The sequence below is a fragment of the Hyperolius riggenbachi genome, chromosome 8 (assembly GCF_040937935.1).
Source record: "Hyperolius riggenbachi isolate aHypRig1 chromosome 8, aHypRig1.pri, whole genome shotgun sequence".
In the NCBI taxonomy this organism is placed as follows: domain Eukaryota; kingdom Metazoa; phylum Chordata; class Amphibia; order Anura; family Hyperoliidae; genus Hyperolius; species Hyperolius riggenbachi.
Genome location: NC_090653.1, coordinates 114,677,497 through 114,698,592, shown reverse-complemented (window position 1 = coordinate 114,698,592; position 21,096 = coordinate 114,677,497).

Here is a 21,096-nt window from a genome sequence, read left to right as displayed (position 1 = left end):
CTTTAACAGTTCTAGAGATGTGTCTGCTGCTAGAACTCTGTGTGGCATTGATCTAGTCTCTAATCTGAGCTGCTGTTAACCTGTGATTTTTGAGCTGGTGACTTGGATGAACTTATCCTCCGCAGCAGAGGTGACTCTTGGTCTTCCTTTCCTGGGGCGGTCTGCGTGTGAGCCGCCGCTCGCCGCATTAGAGGGTTCCCCCCCCCCCCCCGAGACCCCTGCGCAGTCTGGCCAATCAGTGCCAGGCAGCGCTGAGGGGTGGATCGGGACTCCCTCTGACGTCACGATGTCGATTACGTCGGTGACATCATCGCGCCCATCGCCAAGGTGACGGGGGAAGCCCTAATGGAAATCCCATTTAGAACGGGATTTCCTGATGGGCCTGATCGCCGGAGGCGATCAGAGGGGGCGGGGGGATGCCGCTGCTATCATGTAGCTATTGCTAGGATAGCTAGATGATTTAAAAAATAAATAAATAAAAATAGTGCTGCGCTGCCCCCCTGGCGAATTAATGTCGGGGCACAGGTAGACAGTATGACAGGGCACAGACTGATGTAGTATGTTGTGGCAGAGGTAGACAGTATGCCAGGGTATAGGCTGATGTAGTATGTTGTGGCACATGTAGACAGAATGCCAGTGTACAGGTGGATGTAGCATGCTGGGGCACAGGTAGAGAGTATGCCAGGGCACAGGCTAATGTAGAATGTCAGGGCACAGGTAGACAGTTTGACAAGGCACAGACTGATGTTGTATGTTGTGGCAGAGGTAGTCAGTATGCCAGGGTATAGGCTGATGTAGTATGTTGTGGCACATGTAGACAGAATGCCAGTGTACAGGTGGATGTAGCATGTTGGAGCGCACAGGTAGAGAGTATGCCAGGGCACAGGCTAATGTAGAATGTCGGGGCACAAGTAGACAGTATGACAGGGCACAGACTGATGTATGTTGGGGCACAGGGAGACAGTATGCCAGGACATAGGCTGATGTATGTTGGGGTACAGGATAATATAGTATGTTGAGGCACAGGTAGACAGTATGCCAGAGTACAGGGTGATGCAGTGTGTTGGGCCACAGGCAGACAGTATGCCAGGGTACAGGCATATGTAGTATTTTGTGGAAAAGGTAGACAGTAAGCCAAGGCGCAGGCTGTTGTGGTATATTGTGGTACAGGGTGATGTAGTATGTTGGGGCACAGGTAGACAGTATGCCATGGTACAGGCTGATGTAGTATGTTGGGACAAAGGTAGACAGTATGCCAGGGCATAGGATTATGTAGTACGTTGGGGTATAGGATGATGTATGTTGGGGCACAGGTACACAGGCACACATTATGCCTGGGTACAGGATGAGGTAATATGTTGTGGAAAGGTAGACAGTATGCTAGGGCACAGGCTGGTGTAGTATGTTGGGACACAGGTAGAAAGTATACCGGGGCACAGGCTGATGCATGTGGGGGCACAGGTAGACCTTATGCCAGGGCATAAGATGATGTATCTTGGTGGGGCACAGGAAAGTAGTATCTAACAGTGGGGCATATGTAGACATTCTGCAAGGGCACAGGCTGATGTAGTATGTTGGGGCACAGGTAAACAGTATACCAGGGCACAGGCTAAAGGAGTATGTTGTGGCACATGTAGACAGTCTGCCAGGGCACAGGCTGATGTAGTGTGTTGAGGCACAGGAAGACAGTCATCCAGGGTACAGTCGGATGTAGTATGTTGGGTCACAGGTAGACAGTATGCCAGGGCACAGGCTGATGTAGTGTGTTAGGGCACAAGTAGACAGTATTCCTGGGTACAGGCAAAAGTAGTATGGTGTGGCACAGTGTGCTATAGCACAGGTAAACAGTATGCCAGGGCACAGGCTGATGTAGTAGATTGTGGCACATGTAGACAGCATGCCAGGACACAGGATGATGTAGTCTGTTGAGGCACAGGTATACAGTATGCCAGGGCACAGGCTTATGTAGAATGTTGTGGCCCGGGTAGACAGCATGCCGGGCACAGGTTGATGTAGTATGCCGTGGCACAGGTAGACAGTATGCAAGGGCACTTGCCAATGTATTCAGTTGTGGCCCAGGTAGAGAGTAAGCCAGGGCACAGGCTGATGTAGTATGTTGGAGCACAGGTAGACAGTATGGCAGGGCACAGGCTGATGTAGTGTGTTGAGGAACATGTAGAAAGATTGTCAGTGTACAGGTGGATGTAGGCTGTTGGGGCACAGTAAGACATAAGATAGTAAGAGCCACTGCACCAATGATGGGGAACTGATGTGCTGAAATCACCTCTGGAGTCACAAGTGTCATGCAAAATACTCCATACGATCCGCACCATCAAAAATTGTATCTTTATTTATAGCTCATTAAAACAATTAAAATCCATCTGTGGGTTCGTACAAAAATGATGACGCACAGGCGTTTTGGGCCATCGTAGGTCCTTTCTCAAATCATGACCAGCCCACAATGTCCTCTAGTCCATACAATAGTTCATTTAAAGCCTCAAAGAGGACCACATAGAAAACTGCAAGATTAACATATATGCATATTCATGTTTCCCAACCATCCAATGAGAGACCACGGAATAGTCCATCAAGATAAACATCCAAAATCACTACTCATATACTGTATATAGTCTCCTAATACTATCATACATTTATCTACAACGTGGATACTCACCAACTGCCTCCCATGTATAAAATACATGTAGAAAAAGCAAGATATAATCACGGATCATAGTATCCAATTGTAGTATAGCCTACAGTGTCCGCCATAGGACTGTGTCCAATCACTGCGAGGACATCCAGTAGACCCACACTCCACATTAGCCAATCAGATGCGTAGCGGCGAAGCAAAAGCGTTGCTGTATACAGAAAAACTTCTGCATCTAAATGTGGAAAGGGCTATAGGGAACGCCACCCAATCACGGGGGACATACCAAATCTCCCAGCCAATAGAGGAAGCTACGGCCACGGGCGTTACGGGCATAACAGGGCATTTTACTAGATTGCCCCTCTTTTTTTTTTTTTTGCGCCTCGGTGCCTCGGTGTACCACAACAGCACTAACTGAAGCTGGCCTAGCATTTACCATTTATGCTCAATACAAGAGAAAAAGTAGACAAGACAAATAACATTTATATCACGCTTTACAGGAAACATCCATATCACTCTCAGTTAAGGTTCCCTTTAAGCAACCTAATGTTTCTATTGCATTGAGCATAAATAATAAATGCTAGGCCAGCTTCAGTTAGTACTGTTGTGGTACAGCGGTTAGGGTGCTTGCCCACCACACAGTTAGACCTGGGTTCAATTCCCAGCTATGGTATGTAAACTGGTTTTTGAAATAGTATAATTCCCTGGCAGATGAGACCCTCCTCCCTCCGGTAGGAGGGAGGAGGTAATAGGTAGAAGGGTAGAAGGGAGGAGGGAAGCAGCTGTCCCTTAACTAATTAGTGTAAGCAGACAAGTGAGTGAAATAGCATAAGGACCTTAACTAATTAGTGTAAGCAGACAAGTGAGTGAAATAGCATAAGGACCTTGCTTGGAGGAGGAGGGAGGGAGGGGGGGGCGGGCCTCCAGCAGTGAGAGCAGTGTGTTTGGCAATAATGTGATTGCTGGCTGTGATGTAGAGGGGCAAAGTTTTGCTCAATAGAGCATTATGGGGCAAATCGAACTTCCACAAAAGTTCGCCTGGTGCAGGCAAACGCGAACCCCCAAAGTTCGCCGGCGAACAGTTCGCTACATCTCTAGTGGTGTTAAGGACTGTGGCGACCTATTCTGCAAAGCTGTTGTCTGCTGTAGTGGGGCACTGTAAATTTGTGGCAATCTATTTTACATAGCTGTTGTCTGATATAGTGGGGACCTGATAGTATGATGTCATTTTCTGTCAGTGTATGTTTGCAAATGGTATGGTGTACATTGTGAAATTAGCGATAAAGCTTGATTTGAAGAAAATCGTGAATCGAATTGATATCGCAATTTCTGACAGAAGTCGTGCAATTCAATCTTTTCCTAAAATCGTTCAGGCCTAGTAGGTAGACCATATGTCAGGACACAGGCTAACCACCCCCTGGAAGGACTCGCTCAAAAGGCTCTGGCGTGGCCTTTTGCTGGCACGGGAATCAGCAGACACAGCGGAGGAGGCCACTGAGGACTGGCTGCCAGAACAGGCCTCAGTGTCGGCGGCAGGAGTTGCAGAGGGGGGAGGAGCAGTGCGTTTCCGCACTCCTGCTGGTGCTGCTGGAGGAGCAGGAGGGCGGGTGGCTGCTGTTGCTGCTGCTGCTGAAGGCTGTGCAGTGATGGGTGTGGTGCCACTGCCAGCACCAGATGCCTTCAGCCTCTGGAACACCTCATGCTGGTGGAAATGTTTCGCAGCAAGGTGGTTGATGAGCGAGCTGGTGCTGAACTTTAAGGGGTCTGCACCTCTGCTCAACTTCCGCTGACAGTGGTTGCAAGTGGCATACTTGCTGTACACAGTGAGCATGGTGAAATATCGCCAGATTGGTGACAGAAACATCCCCCTACGGCATGGAAGCGCTGCTGCCTGTCTCCCTGTGGTGGTTGGGGGGGGGGGGGCTTGGGTGCGGCTGGTGGTGGTACTGGCAGATGCTGCTGCTGCTGCTGAGCCTGAGACACCAGCAGGCTGTGGGACCTGCCTACTGCTGCCAATGCTTGCAATGATGCGCCTCCTTGCAAGGCCCACAAGCGCATCCTCCTCCTCAGAGCTGCTGAGGACGACATCCCCTGGAGGTGGTGGCACCCAGTCTCTGTCTGTCACCGGGTCATCATCATCCTCCCCCTCCTGAAACATGTCCTGCTGGGATGATGACCCCCCAAACTCCTCTCCTGATGCATGGATGGGCTGCTTGACTGTCGCCACAGTCTTGCTGTCCAATCCCTCATCCCCCAAAGTGCCCATCAGCATCTCCTCCTCCAAATCGCCAACAACAGCAGACAATACCCTGATGGTGCCTGGGGTAAAAATACTGCTGAGTGACAGGTCGCCAACTTGTGACGGTGAACTGGCCTCCTCCCCAGACCCTGCTGGGCGGCTGCTGCGAACAGGGGTGGTGGTGGTGGTGGTGGTGGTGAGGGTGGAGGCCTCAGATGCAGAGCTGATGGCGGGCTGCTCATCCTCCGTCATCAGTTGCACCACAGTGGATGCATCCTTTTCCTCAATGGGACGTTTCCGACCCGGCTGGAGGAAAATAGGAGCAGGTGCTACACACTGCTGCTGCTGTGTCTCTGCAGCGTGAGTTGCAGATGCTCCTGCTGGGCGGCGCCCAAGGCGTCCACGGCCAGTGGCTATGGGAGGAATGTTAGCCACTGACGCTGCTGCTGCTGCTGCGGAACTGTGCATGGTGGCGCGGCCGCGGCCTGCCACAATGCTGCTCCCTCTCCTCCTGATTCCCTTGCTGCCCTTCCCCTTGCCCAAACCGCGCTGGCTGCCACTTCCAGACATCTTCGATGTTTTGGGCGTAAAGACAAAAGTTTTTGAAAAGGGCGGGAGAAAAGTGGGGTACTTTAATGGAGTGGGTTGGTGGGTGAGGTGACTGAGTGAGTGTCCCGACTCGCTAGTACAGTAAGTAAGTAGTAACAGTCAGGAAGTACAACTAGCAGCAGTTACAATAATCACTATCAGTAGTAATCACAAGGAAATAGAGTATGTGTACACTACAGACAGTGAGTGCACGCACGCGCAAACACGCGCAGGAGCTGGCCTATGAACAGAGAGTGAGTGAGTGTCCCTAGTACAGTAAGTAAGTAGTAACAGTCAGGAAGTACAACTAGCAGCAGTTACAATAATCACTATCAGTAGTAATCACAAGGAAATAGAGTGTGTGTACACTACAGACAGTGAGTGCACGCACGCGCAAACACGCGCAGGAGCTGGCCTATGAACAGAGAGTGAGTGAGTGTTCCTAGTACAGTAAGTAAGTAGTAACAGTCAGGAAGTACAACTAGCAGCAGTTACAATAATCACTATCAGTAGTAATCACAAGGAAATAGAGTGTGTGTACACTACAGACAGTGAGTGCACGCACGCGCAAACACGCGCAGGAGCTGGCCTATGAACAGAGAGTGAGTGAGTGTCCCTAGTACAGTAAGTAAGTAGTAACAGTCAGGAAGTACAACTAGCAGCAGTTACAATAATCACTATCAGTAGTAATCACAAGGAAATAGAGTGTGTGTACACTACAGACAGTGAGTGCACGCACGCGCAAACACGCGCAGGAGCTGGCCTATGAACAGTGACTGAGTGAGTGTCCCTAGTACAGTAAGTAAGTAGTAACAGTCAGGAAGTACAACTAGCAGCAGTTACAATAATCACTATCAGTAGTAATCACAAGGAAATAGAGCGTGTGTACACTACAGACAGTGAGTGCACGCACGCGCAAACACGCGCAGGAGCTGGCCTATGAACAGTGACTGAGTGAGTGTCCCTACTACAGTAAGTAAGTAGTAACTGTCAGGAAGTAGAATTTACAATAATCAATCAGTAATCAGAAGGAAATAGAGTGTGTGTACAGTACACAGACAGTGAGTGCACACACACACGCAGGAGTCCGAGCTAGTAGCCTAGTATGAACAGTGACAGTGAGTGTCCTAGTACAGTTACAGTAGTATATAACAATCACTAAGTAGTAAAGGGACAGCAGAAATACTGTCTAATACTATCTAATACTAATACTGTCTAATACTAATGAGAAATAAACTAACAGAGGACAGGAGGACAGCTGCCCACACAGGCAGGCCCTGAGGCCTAAAGCTGTAAGCCTGCAGCAGCTGGCCTGTGTCTATGTAACACAAAAGCTACTAACTAAAATACAATGTCTATCTAACTAACAACAATATAGGTGTGTATAGGAGGTGTATGTGAGCAAAAACGCTAGGTAAATGACCACAATAAAGCTCTTGCTAAGCCAAAGCACAAAGGAGCAACTCTCTCTCTATGCAAGTCTCAGGCAAGGACGGAGAAATGGAACATGGCGGCCGCTATTTATAGGGTAGGGGCTGGCCAGGGTCCCCCTCTGTGATTGGCTGCCGTCAGAGGGCCTGGGAGCCCTCTGATTGGCTCTAAGGACATCAATCTGCGCTATGACGCTATTCGAGCTCGGTATTCGAGCCCGAATAGCGCCGTTTGATCGAATAGCTCGAATAGTGAATGGGCTATTCGCGTTTACTCGAATAGCCCATTCGAATAGCCGCAGCTATTCGGAGCTCGAATACCGAGCTCGAATAGCTGAAAAAGAGCTCGAATATTCGAGCTACTCGAATATTCGAGCTCTGCTGAGCACCACTGCTGTGCACATCACCACCGCTGAATGCTGTGCTTCCAGTGCCATCCCCACTGCCACTGCCTGGGCCCCACTTTTTCACTCATGGTAATAGACCTCAGAATCCTGGACAACAGTCATGCCAGAGAGGTACACGCTACCCGCATCTAGTGTACTGCAAATGTGGAGGGAACGTCAGTCACTTCCTGCATTTTGAGTACGTTGGGCGTGGGCAACTTGTGCGCTTTCTCTGGCTCTGCTGTCGCTGCGGATTCTGAGGTCTAATACTGTGACAGAAAGAGTGGGGCATAGGGAGCACCAGCTGGGACAGCAGCGGGAGCGCAGCGAGGACTAGGAGGTCACCATGGATCTGAGGACTGTAATGGCACCCCTGCCCCAGCCTGCAACTTGCAACCTGCTCCAACTAGCACCCTGCATCCACCCCCCCAGCCAGAACCCTGCAGCCAGCTCCCTGCCCTCAGCCAGCTCCCCACCTGCCAGGCCAGCATCATCACATAATTACTACATCACCGACAGCCAGGCTAGGCAGTTCAGCATGTGTGGGGGTAATTGCTGCATTTTATATATGAGTGTAATTTTTGCATTTTGTCCATTGGGGCGATTGCTGAATTTTAAATGTAGAGTGGCCTTTAATGTAGGAGTTGTTTTTTTTTTTATAACTAAAACCTCAGTATTCTGTATAAATTGCCATGTTGGCACTCTGTGATTATTAAGTGCATTCGGGGTCGCAGTTTGGGCACTCGGCAACTGAAAGGTTCACCACCACTGGCCTATAGCATAGTCCATAAAGACATGGATGACTGGCCTGCATGGAGCCCTGATCTTAACCCCACAGAGAGCACCGGGATACTAAAGGTGGGTACACACATCAGATAAAAGTCTTTGGAAAATGAAAGATCACAGACCAATTTTACCCCCTTCCATGTAGTATGAGAGCCATACTCTACACAGTCTATTCTATGGAGCTGAACTCCCCATCAGAAAAAAATATTTGCAAGATGCTGCACACAAAGACCGCTGTACACATGCAACAGATCAGTATCTGCAAAAGATCTGTTCCTGCAAAAGATCCATTCCTGCAAAACGCATTCATAGTCTATGATATCTGCAGATCTCATACACACCTTGTTTAACGGACAATTATCTGTAGATCAGATCCACCAGGTTGGATCTTCAGATCGGCAGATAATTGTCTGAGCTGCAGATAAATGTCCATTAAACAAGGTGTGTATGGGATCTGCAAATATCATAGACTATGAATGCATTTTGCAGGAATGGATCTGTTGCAGGAACAGATCTTTTGCAGATACTGATCTTTTGAATGTGTACAGCATCTTTGTGTGCAGCATCTTGCAAAGATTTCTGTCTGATGGGGAGTTCAGCTCCATAGAATAGACTGTGTAGGTATGGTTCTCATACTACATGCAAGGGGGTAAAATTGGTCTGTGATCTTTCATTTTCCAAAGACTTTTATCTGACGTGTGTACGCACCTTAAGTCCTTCATGGCCAGAGGTGGCACTGTGGAGCACGTTATCTGGTCCATGTTCCCCCTCTTTGGGAGGCCGTATCTCTGGGTCCCTTTGCCTCAGAGACCCCAAATTTCAGTTGTGTGTAGCAGAGCATCATGGCTACACGTGGGCATAATCGGGGTCATGCTAGCCCCCCAAGAACCAGAAGTTTGGGTTGCAGCCTTTTCTGTTAGGAACCTCCCAGGCAGTTTACATTTAAAATGTATGTAGAAGGCCTATTGACCTTCTTGCGCTCCAAATTTGGGGTCACTGGCACCCCTAGAGCCAGAGATATGCCCCCACATTTTGTTGAATTTCGTGCCTGCGTGCCCCCTCTTTGGGAGGCCATATCTCAGGGGCCCTTTGTTCGAGTGACCCCACATTTCAGGTGTGGGTATTAAAGTTTGGGGGCCATATGTAGGTACAGGTGCCCCAAATTGGAGATACTGCACCCACAACATTGAAAAAAAAATTGGTTAAGTTTGAAATTTTCCAAGTTTGGTACTCACTGCTTTTGAACCCCAGGGCTCAGAGCATAGCTTTTAATGCCAGTGCCTAGCTGTTCTAAATGCACTCCAAATTTGGGGTTTCTGACTCCCCCCAGAGCCGGAGATATTGGGTTCCAAACAAGGTCCGAAACCATGTACTTTTTCAAAACAACCCAAAACATTTTTTAGGCTTTAGCTCAGGCGTACTCGGGGCTAGGGGCCCCAAACATGGCGCGTGTCTTCACCAAGTAAGGGACCACCTGCATGCCAAGCTTGGGGCCCCTGTCCTACAGAGTTCGGCATTGAGCCCCAATGTCCATTTTTGGGTGGGCAGAGCACTTTCAGTAACTTCTGTTCTGTTGGCACCAGTGGGCCCTTCATTTCTGTGCGGGGCCATTGGGGTCCCCAGAGAGCACGCAGCAAATTTTGATATTTCTGGGACTTGTAGTTTGACAGATATGACCATTTGTTGCTTGTAAAATGCTGAATGTTCCTTTGTCAGAATTCAGCCATAGCTTTTCTCACCTGGCGAGGCCTCCAAAAGTCCGAGGCATGCAAGTTCTTAAAATATTCCCCACCTCTGGAGAAATGAGCATGGCGATTTGCAGGGTGCTGCGATGTGAATAAGGCCTTCAGATAATTCTTAGCTGGTTGCATTAGTCTCAAAGGCAATGGACACAGTGAGGCCAATCTTCTGAGAACGGGCACATTAAGCCTTGTGTGGCATTCTGAATCTTTCTCAGATGCTGTATGAAAGTTTTCTGGCATCGGACACAGGTCCTCTTTCTTCCTTTGTCAGAATTCAGCCAAAGCTTTTCTCATGTGGTGAGGCCTCCGAAAGTACGAGGCCATCCATGCTGTAACTGTAAAGCCGGATGCAGGAGGCCACCTTATGTTACTTCGCCTGTAGATTATCAGCCACCACTGTAGCAGTAGCAGCCACTAATTAGCAGCTGCTACTATGCCAGCAGCAGTAACAACCTCTGAATAGCAGCTGCCACTATGTCAGCAGCAGTAACAGCCACAGATTAGCAGCTGCCACTATGCCATCAGCAGTAACAGCCACTGAATAGTTGCTGCCACTATGCTAACTGTACACAGTATATGGGTTATTTCCAGTGGAAATGTTTTAGGCTAATTTCACACCAGGACGTTGCGTTAGAGGGGGCGTTAGGTCGCATAATGTCCCCCTAACTCAACGCCTGGTGGTGCTGGATCTGGACGTCAGAGTGAGCCGCGTTGTGCAGCTCACTCTGGCGTCAGTGATGCCGTGATGCGCACTCTTGTGCGCATGCGGCATCACATGGTCCCGCCGGCCAATCGCCGCACAGAGCGGCTGCTCCAGGAAGTAAACACTGCACGTCATAACGTGCAGTGCATATTAATTAGCCATGTGCGCTCTCCGCTCCTCCCCAACATTAGTGAGCATGTGCAAGCAGTCAGGGCCGGCGCTACCATTAAGGCAAAGGAGGCAGCTGCCCCAGGGCCCCAGAGCTTGTAGGGGCCCCCAGTGGCTACAAGAGGAAAACATTTTTTTTCAAATCGGCCTTATAGTTTTTGAGAAAATCGATTTTAAAGTTTCAAAGGAAAAAAAAAACACATTTAAAAACCTGCCGACTTTAATGGTTAATAACAAATCCACCTTAAATGCTAGAAACCCTAATTTGCAGGATATGTTAAGGAGATCATTAGGAATAAGAGGAAAAAACAATTTCTCAAAAAGACCTTATAGTTTTTGAGAAAATCGATTTTAAAGTTTAGAAGGAAAAAAGTATAGTTTTAAATGCGATAAATGTCACTTTTAGTAGCAAACCTAACGGTAGTGTAATTTTACATGCATCAAATGAAAGCGCAATAAATTTCCTGACGGGGTTTCCATGGGGTCTATACGCAGCCGCAGCGCTTTGGCCAGCGATCGCTATACTGCCGCAATATGGCTGTATGAAGATCCCTGACATTTTTTCCTATTTTCCCAATTTTTTTTTATGTTTAGAGTGTGGGATTTTTTTTTTTTTTTTTAATTATGTGGGGTCCCCCCTCCTGAAACTTTTTAACCCCTTGTCCCCCATGCAGGCTGGGATAGCCAGAATGTGGAGCTCTGACCGATTGGGACTTCACACCCTGACTATACCAGCTGCAAAAAAGGTCCCATAATGCCGATTTTTGTTCCGGGGTATATGTTGGGGGGGCCCCCCAGGTTTATTTTGCCCTGGGGCCCCATTGTTGCTTAAACCGGCCCTGCAAGCAGTCTAACGCGGCTCAGCCGCGTCTAAAGTACTGCATGCAGTACGTTGCCTTGTGACGCAGCATTACAATGTAACGCAACGTCCGCACTGTGAACAGCCCCATTGATTTTTCATTACTGTGCGGTGGGCTGTTACAGGCTGCTCTAACGTGCGCCTGTAACGTCCCACTGTGAAACCAGCCTTATTTGACAAAATGTCACAGGCATAGTGTCCCTAACAGCAATCAGCAATAACTGTGTTTAATATCGCTAGCTCACCCCCTAGCACTCTCAAGAGCAGCAATATGGCCCTTGGATTAAAAAGTCTGGACACCTCTGCTCTAGATAGGGATGCGCAAATGTGGGCTGTGCCTGCCCAGTAGCTAAAGCCACTTGTGCATGTCTTTTGTCCCTAGTCTTCTTGAGGTGACTTTCCCTATGAAGTTCCCCGTGGGGTCACCTTAATAGACTAGCGGACAGCTTTTCCCTCTGTGCACGAGGAGCTTTGTTGTACTGGGTATGCTTGGAGAAGATGTTTAGTACAGATTAACACAGGAGTGCAACCAGAAGGGCCGGGCGGTTCACACTCGCAATGCAAATCTCGATTTTGCATTGCGATTTTACCGCAGTTTGTGTTTTGATTCAGAGAGAATCGCAATGCACATGCCCCCCAAAGCATTGCATGCAGCATGTTTGCGATTTATACAAATCACAAGTGCTGCGGTGACAATGATCCCATAGGGATACATTCGCAGCAGTGCTTTGCTGATCGTTAGTGATCAGCATAGCGCTGAAAAGTACTCAAGTGTGAACCAGCCCTGACAGTGTCCTGGGCAGCTGCGTTAGACTCAACGAAGCACTGGGAAGCCTCTGGACCATCCAGGAGTTTCTCACGACTTTGGTAAGTAGCCAAATATTTCTACTCCCATTCCTGCTGTAAATACGACCGAAGTGAGAGTGATATGGAGGCTGCCATATTTATTTCCTGTTAAACAATACCAGTTGGCTGGCATCCCTGCTGATTTATTTGGCTGCAGTAGTGTCTGAACCACACCAGAAACAAGCTTACAGTGAATCTTGTCAGATCTGACAGTAATGTCATAAACACCTGATCTGCTGCATGCTTGTTCTGGGTCTGTGGCTAAAAGTATTAGAGGCAGAGGATCAGCAGGACAGCCAGGCAATGTGCATTGTTTAAAAGGTAATAAATATGTGCAGCCACTATATGTCTCTCACCTCGGTTTCCTTTTAAGCTGCATACATTTTGCAGGAAATCGTTATGCAATTTGAAAATATTTGGTCTCCATGACCATTTCTGAAGTTGACAATAGGACAAGTATTTCATGTGCTTATTAGGTAGGTTTTTGCTGGCCAGACATTGGGGACCTGAACACATGGAGCAGAATTGCCCCAACAGTCTGGCAATACATTCACCTGGGGAGTGGTGTTAACACAGGAGCCAGCCTGAGTGTGTACTACACATGGATCCCCACTGGCAGCTTTGTGGGGAGGAGCATTGTTAGTTGTTGGTATATACAAATGCTGAAATGTTAGACCTCTCTGTGAAGGGATTCCATGTGAAAGAAGTTGCTAGGGCTGTTCTTGTGGGACCAATAGAATGCAGATAAGCAGTCCTTTCTTAGGCTTGCCCCCTGGTTAAGTAAAAATTAGTAGTTCCGGGTTATTATAATGGGCACAATGGTAACAGGAGTTATATAAATATGTTGATATATCCAGGGCTCGTTTAAGCCACATGGGGGCCCTGGGGCAAAAATAACTTGGGGGCCCCCCCTACACCCCCCCAGTGAAGTCAGCCCCTGAACCGACCGCTGCCCCTCGTTGTCTCCCATAGCCCCCGCACATTGTGTAGCTTATCTTCCTATAATAACTCACCTATATCAGCTGCTCCATCCTGTGCTTTGCCTTCAGCCCTGCTGCCCGTGTCTCCTCCATCCGGCACATGTAATGTGTAAATAACATGCACAGGATCATAGAGACAGGCAGCGTGACTGAAGAGGAAGCACGGGATGGAGCTGCTGCAGGGACAGGTGAGTTATTACAAGCAGCTGGGTAGGGGTGTAACTACATCAGGCCCCTCTGCAGAGATTTCTTGGTGGACACCCCCCTTGGAACAGAACAGAGACATACCAGCAGAATCAATCAGTAAAGAAATTAAGAGTGTTGCCCAAGAATGTCCCACAAAGCTACGTATGCCATGTTCCAACAAGCTATTCAGTCAACTACTCATACTAGGGATGATTGGAAAGTGCAATTTCCGATCCGCTGGAATTGCGGAATTCCACCAGCACAAAATTCTGTAACTGCTACATACCGTCTGAATTTTTCTAAATTCCGGGCAATTCGGTCCCGGCGGAAAAAAAGTCTCTCTCTACTCCTCCTCCTCCTCACATAGATAGTAGTGTAACCATTTCCTCTTCCTCCTCCTCCTCCTCGGATCTTGTCTTCCAGGGATTTGTAGGGTCTCAAAAGCAAGCTCACATGCATTGGCCAGGAATCAAACCCAGGTCAACTGCTTGGAAGGCAGCTATGCTCACCACTATATCACCAACACTACGTGCTGAAGCCAGCCTAGCATGTACCATTGCGATATACCCAAGAAAAAAATGAGCTTGCTTATTTGCATAATTTGCTAGATGAAAGCAGTGGGACACATGGTGATACTGCTTACAGGCTTCAATTCAAGACTTTAGACAGATCATGTGCCCCCTGGATGATGCTGGTGTAACACACACAGCAAAGGACAACAATTTAACCACTTGAGGATCACAGTCTTTTCGCCCCTTAAAGAGAGTCTGTATTGTTAAAATCGCACAAAAGTAAACATACCAGTGCGTTAAGGGACATCTCCTATTACCCTCTGTCACAATTTCGCCGCTCCCCGCCACATTAAAAGTGGTTAAAAACAGTTTTAAAAAGTTTGTTTATAAACAAACAAAATGGCCACCAAAACAGGAAGTAGGTTGATGTACAGTATGTCCACACATAGAAAATACATCCATACACAAGCAGGCTGTATACAGCATTCCTTTTGAATCTCAAGAGATCATTTGTGTGTTTCTTTCCCCACTGAGGGGGGAGTGCATAGCAGAACCACAACACTGAAGAACTTGGCAGCCTTCCAGACACAGGCTGACAAGTCTGACAAGGGAAAGATACATTGATTTATTACAGAGACTGTGATAGTACAAAGTGCTGCAGTAAGCCAGAACACATTAGAATAGCTTTTGGAACTTGTAGGATGATAAAAAACAGGATGCAATTTTTGTTACGGAGTCTCTTTAAGGACCAGAACCTTTTTCTCCATTCAGACCACTGCAGCTTTCACGGTTTATTGCACTGTCATACAACCTACTATCTAAATGAATTTTACCTCCTTTTCTTGTCACTAATACAGCTTTCTTTTGGTGCTATTTGATTGCTGCTGCGAGTTTTAGTTTTTATTATATTCATCAAAAAAAGACATGAATTTTGTCAAAAAAATTATTTTTTTTTTTTTACTTTCTGTGCTGACATTTTTTTTAAATAAAGTAAAATTTCTGTATACATTTTTGTCCAAATTTATTGTGCTACATGTCAAAAAAAAACAAAACATGCAGTGTATATTTATTGGTTTGGGTAAAAGTTATAGCGTTTACAAACTATGGTGCCAAAAGTGAATTTTCCCATTTTGAAGCATCTCTGACTTTTCGGCGCACCTGTCAGGTTTCACGAGGTGCTAAAATTCCAGAATAGTATAAATACCCCCCAAATGACCCCATTTTGGAAAGAAGACATCCCAAAGTATTCACTGAGAGACATGGTGAGTTCATAGAAGATTTTATTTTTGCCACAAGTTAGCGGAAAATGACACTTTGAGACAAAAAAAAAAAGTTTCCATTTCTGCTAACTTGTGACAAAAAAAAAAAAAATTAAATCTGCCAAGGACTCACCATGCCCCTCTCTGAATACCTTGAAGTGTCTACTTTCCAAAATGGGGTCATTGGTGTGGTGTGTTTACTGTCCTGGCATTTTGGGGGTGCTAAATTGTAAGCAACCCTGTAAAGCCTAAAGGTGCTCATTGGACTTTGAGCCCCTTAGCGCAGTTAGGCTTCAAAAAAGTGCCACACATGTGGTATTGCCGTACCCAGGAGAAGTAGTATAATGTGTTTTGGGGTGTATTTTTACACATACCCATGCTGGGTGGGAGAAATATCTCTGTAAATGACAATGTTTTGATTTTTTTTTTTTTTACACAAAATTGTCCATTTACAGAGAGATGTCACCCACCCAGCATGGGTATGTGTAAAAATACACCCCAAAACACATTATACTACTTCTCCTGAGTACAGCGATACCACATGTGTGGCACTTTTTTGCACCCTAACTGCGCTAAGGGGCCCAAAGTCCAATGAGTACCTTTAGAATTTCACAGGTCATTTTGAGACATTTGGTTTCAAAACTACTCCTCACGGTTTAGGGCCCCCAAAATGCCAGGACAGTATAGGAACCCCACAAATGACCCCATTTTAGAAAGAAAACACCCCAAGGTATTCTGTTAGGAGTATGGAGCGTTCATAGAAGATTTTATTTTTTGTCACAAGCTAGCAGAAATTGATTGTATACAGTACACAGGGGGGGTGATCAGGAGCCCCCAAGGGGCAGTTTAGGGTCCTTTCTAAAAAATAGTTGACAGATAGTGACAGGGAGTGAATGATGGGTGATTAGGGGGGTGATTGGGTGCAAACAGGGGTCTGAGGGGTGGGCAGGGGGGGTCTGAGGGGTGCTGTGGGCGATCAGAGGGAAGGGGGGGGAGATCAGTGTGCTTGGGTGCAGACTAGGGTGGCTGCAGCCTGCCCTGGTGGTCCCTCGGACACTGGGACCATCAGGGCAGGAGGCAGCCTGTATAATATGCTTTGTATACATTACAAAGCGTATTTGTGATGATTTGCTCAGCTGCCTGTGCAGGCAGCCAGCCCTTTGACCATTGTGTAGGTTTGCATGCTGCAGGACTCTGGAAAGAACAGATTCTGTCAGTTTTGCAGCTTGTGCTTGCAGAGGAATTTGCATACGTTGTCATGCAAATTGCCTGGCCACATTCATTGGAGGCGTGTACTATAAGTACTATGTCTTTCCCACAATGCTTGGCTGTTCATAAGGATTTCGTCCTATGTAACACTCCTGGTGGGGTGTCAGCCTTGCTCTCTGTTTGAACATCAGCTTAGAGTAATTCCTAAATCTGCGCTAGGCAGATTTCCCTAGTGCTGTTAGGATTGTATTATCTGTATTGCCTGTTCTGTCTTGTCTTGCCTGTTTGCCATTGTCCTGTCCCTATGGTGGTTGACAGGAAATGGTTCTGATCTCTGTTCTTGGAGTATAGCTGGTGCAGCGGTTGCTACCAGCTATCTCTTCTGTTCTGTCTCCTGGGATCGCACTAGCTACTTTTTGCTAGCGCTGGGGATCCTTCTGTTCTGTCTTCTGGGATCGCGCTAGCCACTTTTCGCTAGCGCTGGGGATCCTTCTGTTCTGCTACTCTGTACTTGGATCGCGCTAGCCACTTTTCGCTAGTGCTGTGGATCCTATCTCTCGCTTGTCCCTGTTTTCGTGTGTCTGTCTGCTACGCTTGCTGGAGGCTCGGTGAGGTAACCGTTAAGCAAGTGCTCGCGTCCTCTGTTTCATGTTTGTCTGTTAATGGTTAGTTAGGCGTGCTTGTCTCTATTGTGCTTATCACGTGGAGACCGCGCATAACCGCGTGCACTGTTGCGAATGAGTGCGGTGTTCGCGGTTAGCTAGCATTTGTTATTTTCCGTATCTCCTCATTGTATTATTTGCTGTGCCTTTGCTAACCTCGTATTCTGTTCTGATCTGCCTTGTGTCTCGTCTGGCGATCGCACCTCTCGCGATCGCGTTCCTATTTCATATCTGCTGTTGTGTGTATGCGGTTGCGGGGTGGCGACTGGATTGGCACACACACATACAACCTGTCCCTTTGCTCATTCTCATTCGCAATCGCCTCTCTTGCGATTGCGTTCTGCGTTTCGTACAATTCCTGTCTGGCATTTGTGGAGGTACAGAGGATTGATTCCTCTGCACTCCCCAGCGCCATCTGCCGACAGGAATTTTCCCTCTACGGGTGCGTAGCATCTTTTGCTGGGTTCCTGCAAATTATACGCTTGTGGAGGATTTCCGCCGTGTCAGCGCACGCGTTGTGCGCTGATCACGGGGAAAGTTCCACAATCGTTACAGTATTATATGCTTTCATTGCGGCGATCTGGGAGCCAGTAATCCGCCGGCGCTTCTGAACAGCTGGCTGGTTACTGCGTGAGGGGGGCGGAGCCTGTCACCGGCACCTGATCGCGTGACGCGATCGGCGCATAAACACTCCCACCGCTTCCGATGGGCGTATTGCGGTTGTTTGGGCCCAGCCCTTGCCACAGCCCATCGGCTGTGGGCGGCCGGCAAGTGGTTAAATAGGAGGCCCAATGAAAGCCTATGGGGGATTTTAGCACTTTTGCACACCCGTAACTTTAGTTTGCAGAGATGTAGGGAACCCAACATTGGAGTGCAAGTACAACAATATGCCTTCTACCTGCATGAGACATGTCGTGAGATTCAGACTTTGCTAATGGCCATGGCAGCGATTTATGTTTGTCAGAATCGCCACCATTACCATTGCAAAAATAAACAGGTTTTTGTGACCCTAGGCTGTGACCTCTTGGGCCTAGGGGCCCGAAACTCACCAGTCATGATCGCCCTAAGAGTCCCTATAATGCTAGAGCCATCGCCCTTTGAAAAAATGTTAGATTTTGGAAAGTGAAATAGGAGGCCCAATGAAAGCTAATGGCAAAATTCAGCACGTTTGCACCCCCATAACTCTGGTTGATTTATCACCCACTGACTTTAGCAGATAATAGCAAAGGCCCCTTACATCCTAGCAACACCAAATTTGCAGGATATGTTAAAAGGATAGTGAGAAACAACATTTTCAAAAAATTAAAACACTTTATTTTGGGGGAATGTTCTGAGTGTGGGAAATTTGAAAAAAAAATGGTGTGGGGTCCCCCCTCCCGAGCCTCTGTAACCCCCTGTCCCCCCATGCAGGCTGGGATAGCCAGAATGTGGAGCCCCGGCCGACTGGGTCTTTGCACCCTGAGCTATACCAGCCCACATGGTCCATGGTATGGGGGGGCTCTGGGAAGGGGGGGTGTCCAAGCCTCCCCCTTTCCCCCGGAGCGGAGGGTCGGGCAAGCCTCCCACTCCCCCCGGAGCCCTTGTCCAATCCACGGACAAGGGGATTTTTCCCACGCCAATATCCTCGGTAAACGATCCAACGAATACAATATCCTCTTATCTTGCGATCTTCAATTACGTTGATTGAAGAGAAGATCTCCGACACCCCCCACATAGCAGAGAATGCGTCTTTTGGGACGCATAGCTGCAGAGTCCCGCTGTATCCCCCCACCTGCCGGGTCCCACTGTCTCACCCCACCTGCCTTCACCTGTCACCCTCACCTAGGCTTGCACCTGGTACACCCATAGTTGTATTGCACAAATATATCTACTTTTATATTGCCCTTCACAAGTGTTTTGTGTCTAATCATTCATTTCAAAGGGATAAAGAGGCTCAATTTAGTGACTTTTTTTGGGTTCAGTTCCTCTTTAACAGCTGTATGCAGGCCCGGATTTCTGCAAAGGTCACAGAGGCCACGGCCTAGGGCGATAAAATCAGATAAGATCAGAAGGGCGGCATGACTTGGAGAGAGAAGAGGTCATATGTCAAAGTAAATCATCTCCTCTGTTCCCGCAGCGCAGCCAGCCAGCGCCCTGCTCTGCACTAATAGAGGAATTCCAGAGTTCCCCAATCCCTGCACCTCTTACTTCCTGATGTGTTATAACAATCAGGATCAATCATAACTGTCACCTGATGATCCAATTATTTATATGGATCGACATACAGTACAAGTGGATGTGAGAAATACCAGGGATTTACATTACAAAGAAGATAAAACTAAGTTCCGCTGAGTTCTAATGCAGGCATTCATAAACATTTCTGCTAGTTTCTTCGCCTTCTCTTTTAGAGCTGTGACACTGTCTGACCCCAGCAGTTGTAAATTACACTTTCTTATCTAGGCCTAATTTATTGCTTTCTTTTCTTCTTAGCCAGTGATCTGGTCTCTGCTTAAGTTAACTCTTTCCTGACTCATTTTCTGTCTTTCATCTCTGACCATCTATGAGAACTGCTGCAGCCTGGAATAAAAATGCTGTATGCTTCCCTTTCATTGCTAAACTGTCACTGTCACCTGAGCTGTTACTACCTCTATGCTAGTGTGTATGAATTGGCATCCTTCTGCTTTCCTGTAGCATTAGAGCATTGTACCATCTTAGCCATCAGCAAAAGCAGAGAGTTTTGAATCAGGATGATACCATTTATTGACTTAAAAGAAAAAGAGTAATCTTTCTGCTAATAAGCCTTCTTCAGACTTTGTTCCTGTATACTGTCTATATGTTAAAGCACACCGCCATATGTACATTCAGCATTCAAAAGAGATACGTAGATTTTTCAGCAAATATAAATAAATGTCATTCAGATGCTTTAAAGTGGAGCTGAACTCTTGCACAGGACAGAAGGAAACCATGCAGAGACATGCACCATGTGTGTATTTAGAGAGCCTTTCGAATTCTTCCACATCTGTGTCTAATCACAAATTTGATATCTTCCCTGTGTCACCTGGCTGCCACAGCATATAAGCTTATTTTAAAGCACAAGATGTTAATATATTTGCTTCCATGAAAGTAGGAATTAGACACACTGTCTATTTATTGCAGGATTTGTATCAGCTGTAACAAAGAAATGTTTTTTCTTTAAAGGTTATGTTGTTGAGTATCTTTTAGAGCAGAGAGGAAGTTCTGAGTTCAGGTCCACACTAATTACAACCAAACATCCAAAGTGGGTCTTGACAGGATGTTTGCTACTTACCTGTTCTCTGTTTTGTTTGGGCTTTTCTCCATTGCACTGTCCTGCCACCTGTTTGTGGCTCCAACTGCAGTCAGCCGCACAGAGGACAAAGAAGCAGTGCATGCTCTGGCCACTTGCTCTCCCTGTAATTTCCTGCTCCTGCCCAGATGTGCACAGCAACCAAGGCCGGTACAGTGTTATGCATTCTTGACGAGTACCGATCATACATCAGCGTAATTTCTCAAGTATGCATTCCCAGAACACTATCGGGTGCTGTGCACATTCGAGCAGGAGCGCAAATTTCCATCGTGAGAGGACAGAGCATCCACTGATTCTTTGTTCAATGAGGGGCACAGCAGCACAACTGAAATGAGCCCATTCAAACCAGTGATCGCTAGTCAGATAGGTGGACAGAATGTTTTTTGGTGGTGGTGGTGGGTGGGGGGGTTGGGGGGGCGCTTGGTGACAGCAGGCCTAGGGCACTGGTAAGTACAAATCCGGCCCTGGCTGTATGGTTTCCAAAGGGAGGAGGGGGGGGGGTAATATATAACTAATGGAGGGGAGATATTGTGATTAATTCTTCAGCCTATGGAGTGGACGGATTGTGATAACTTTTTCTTCCTATGTCT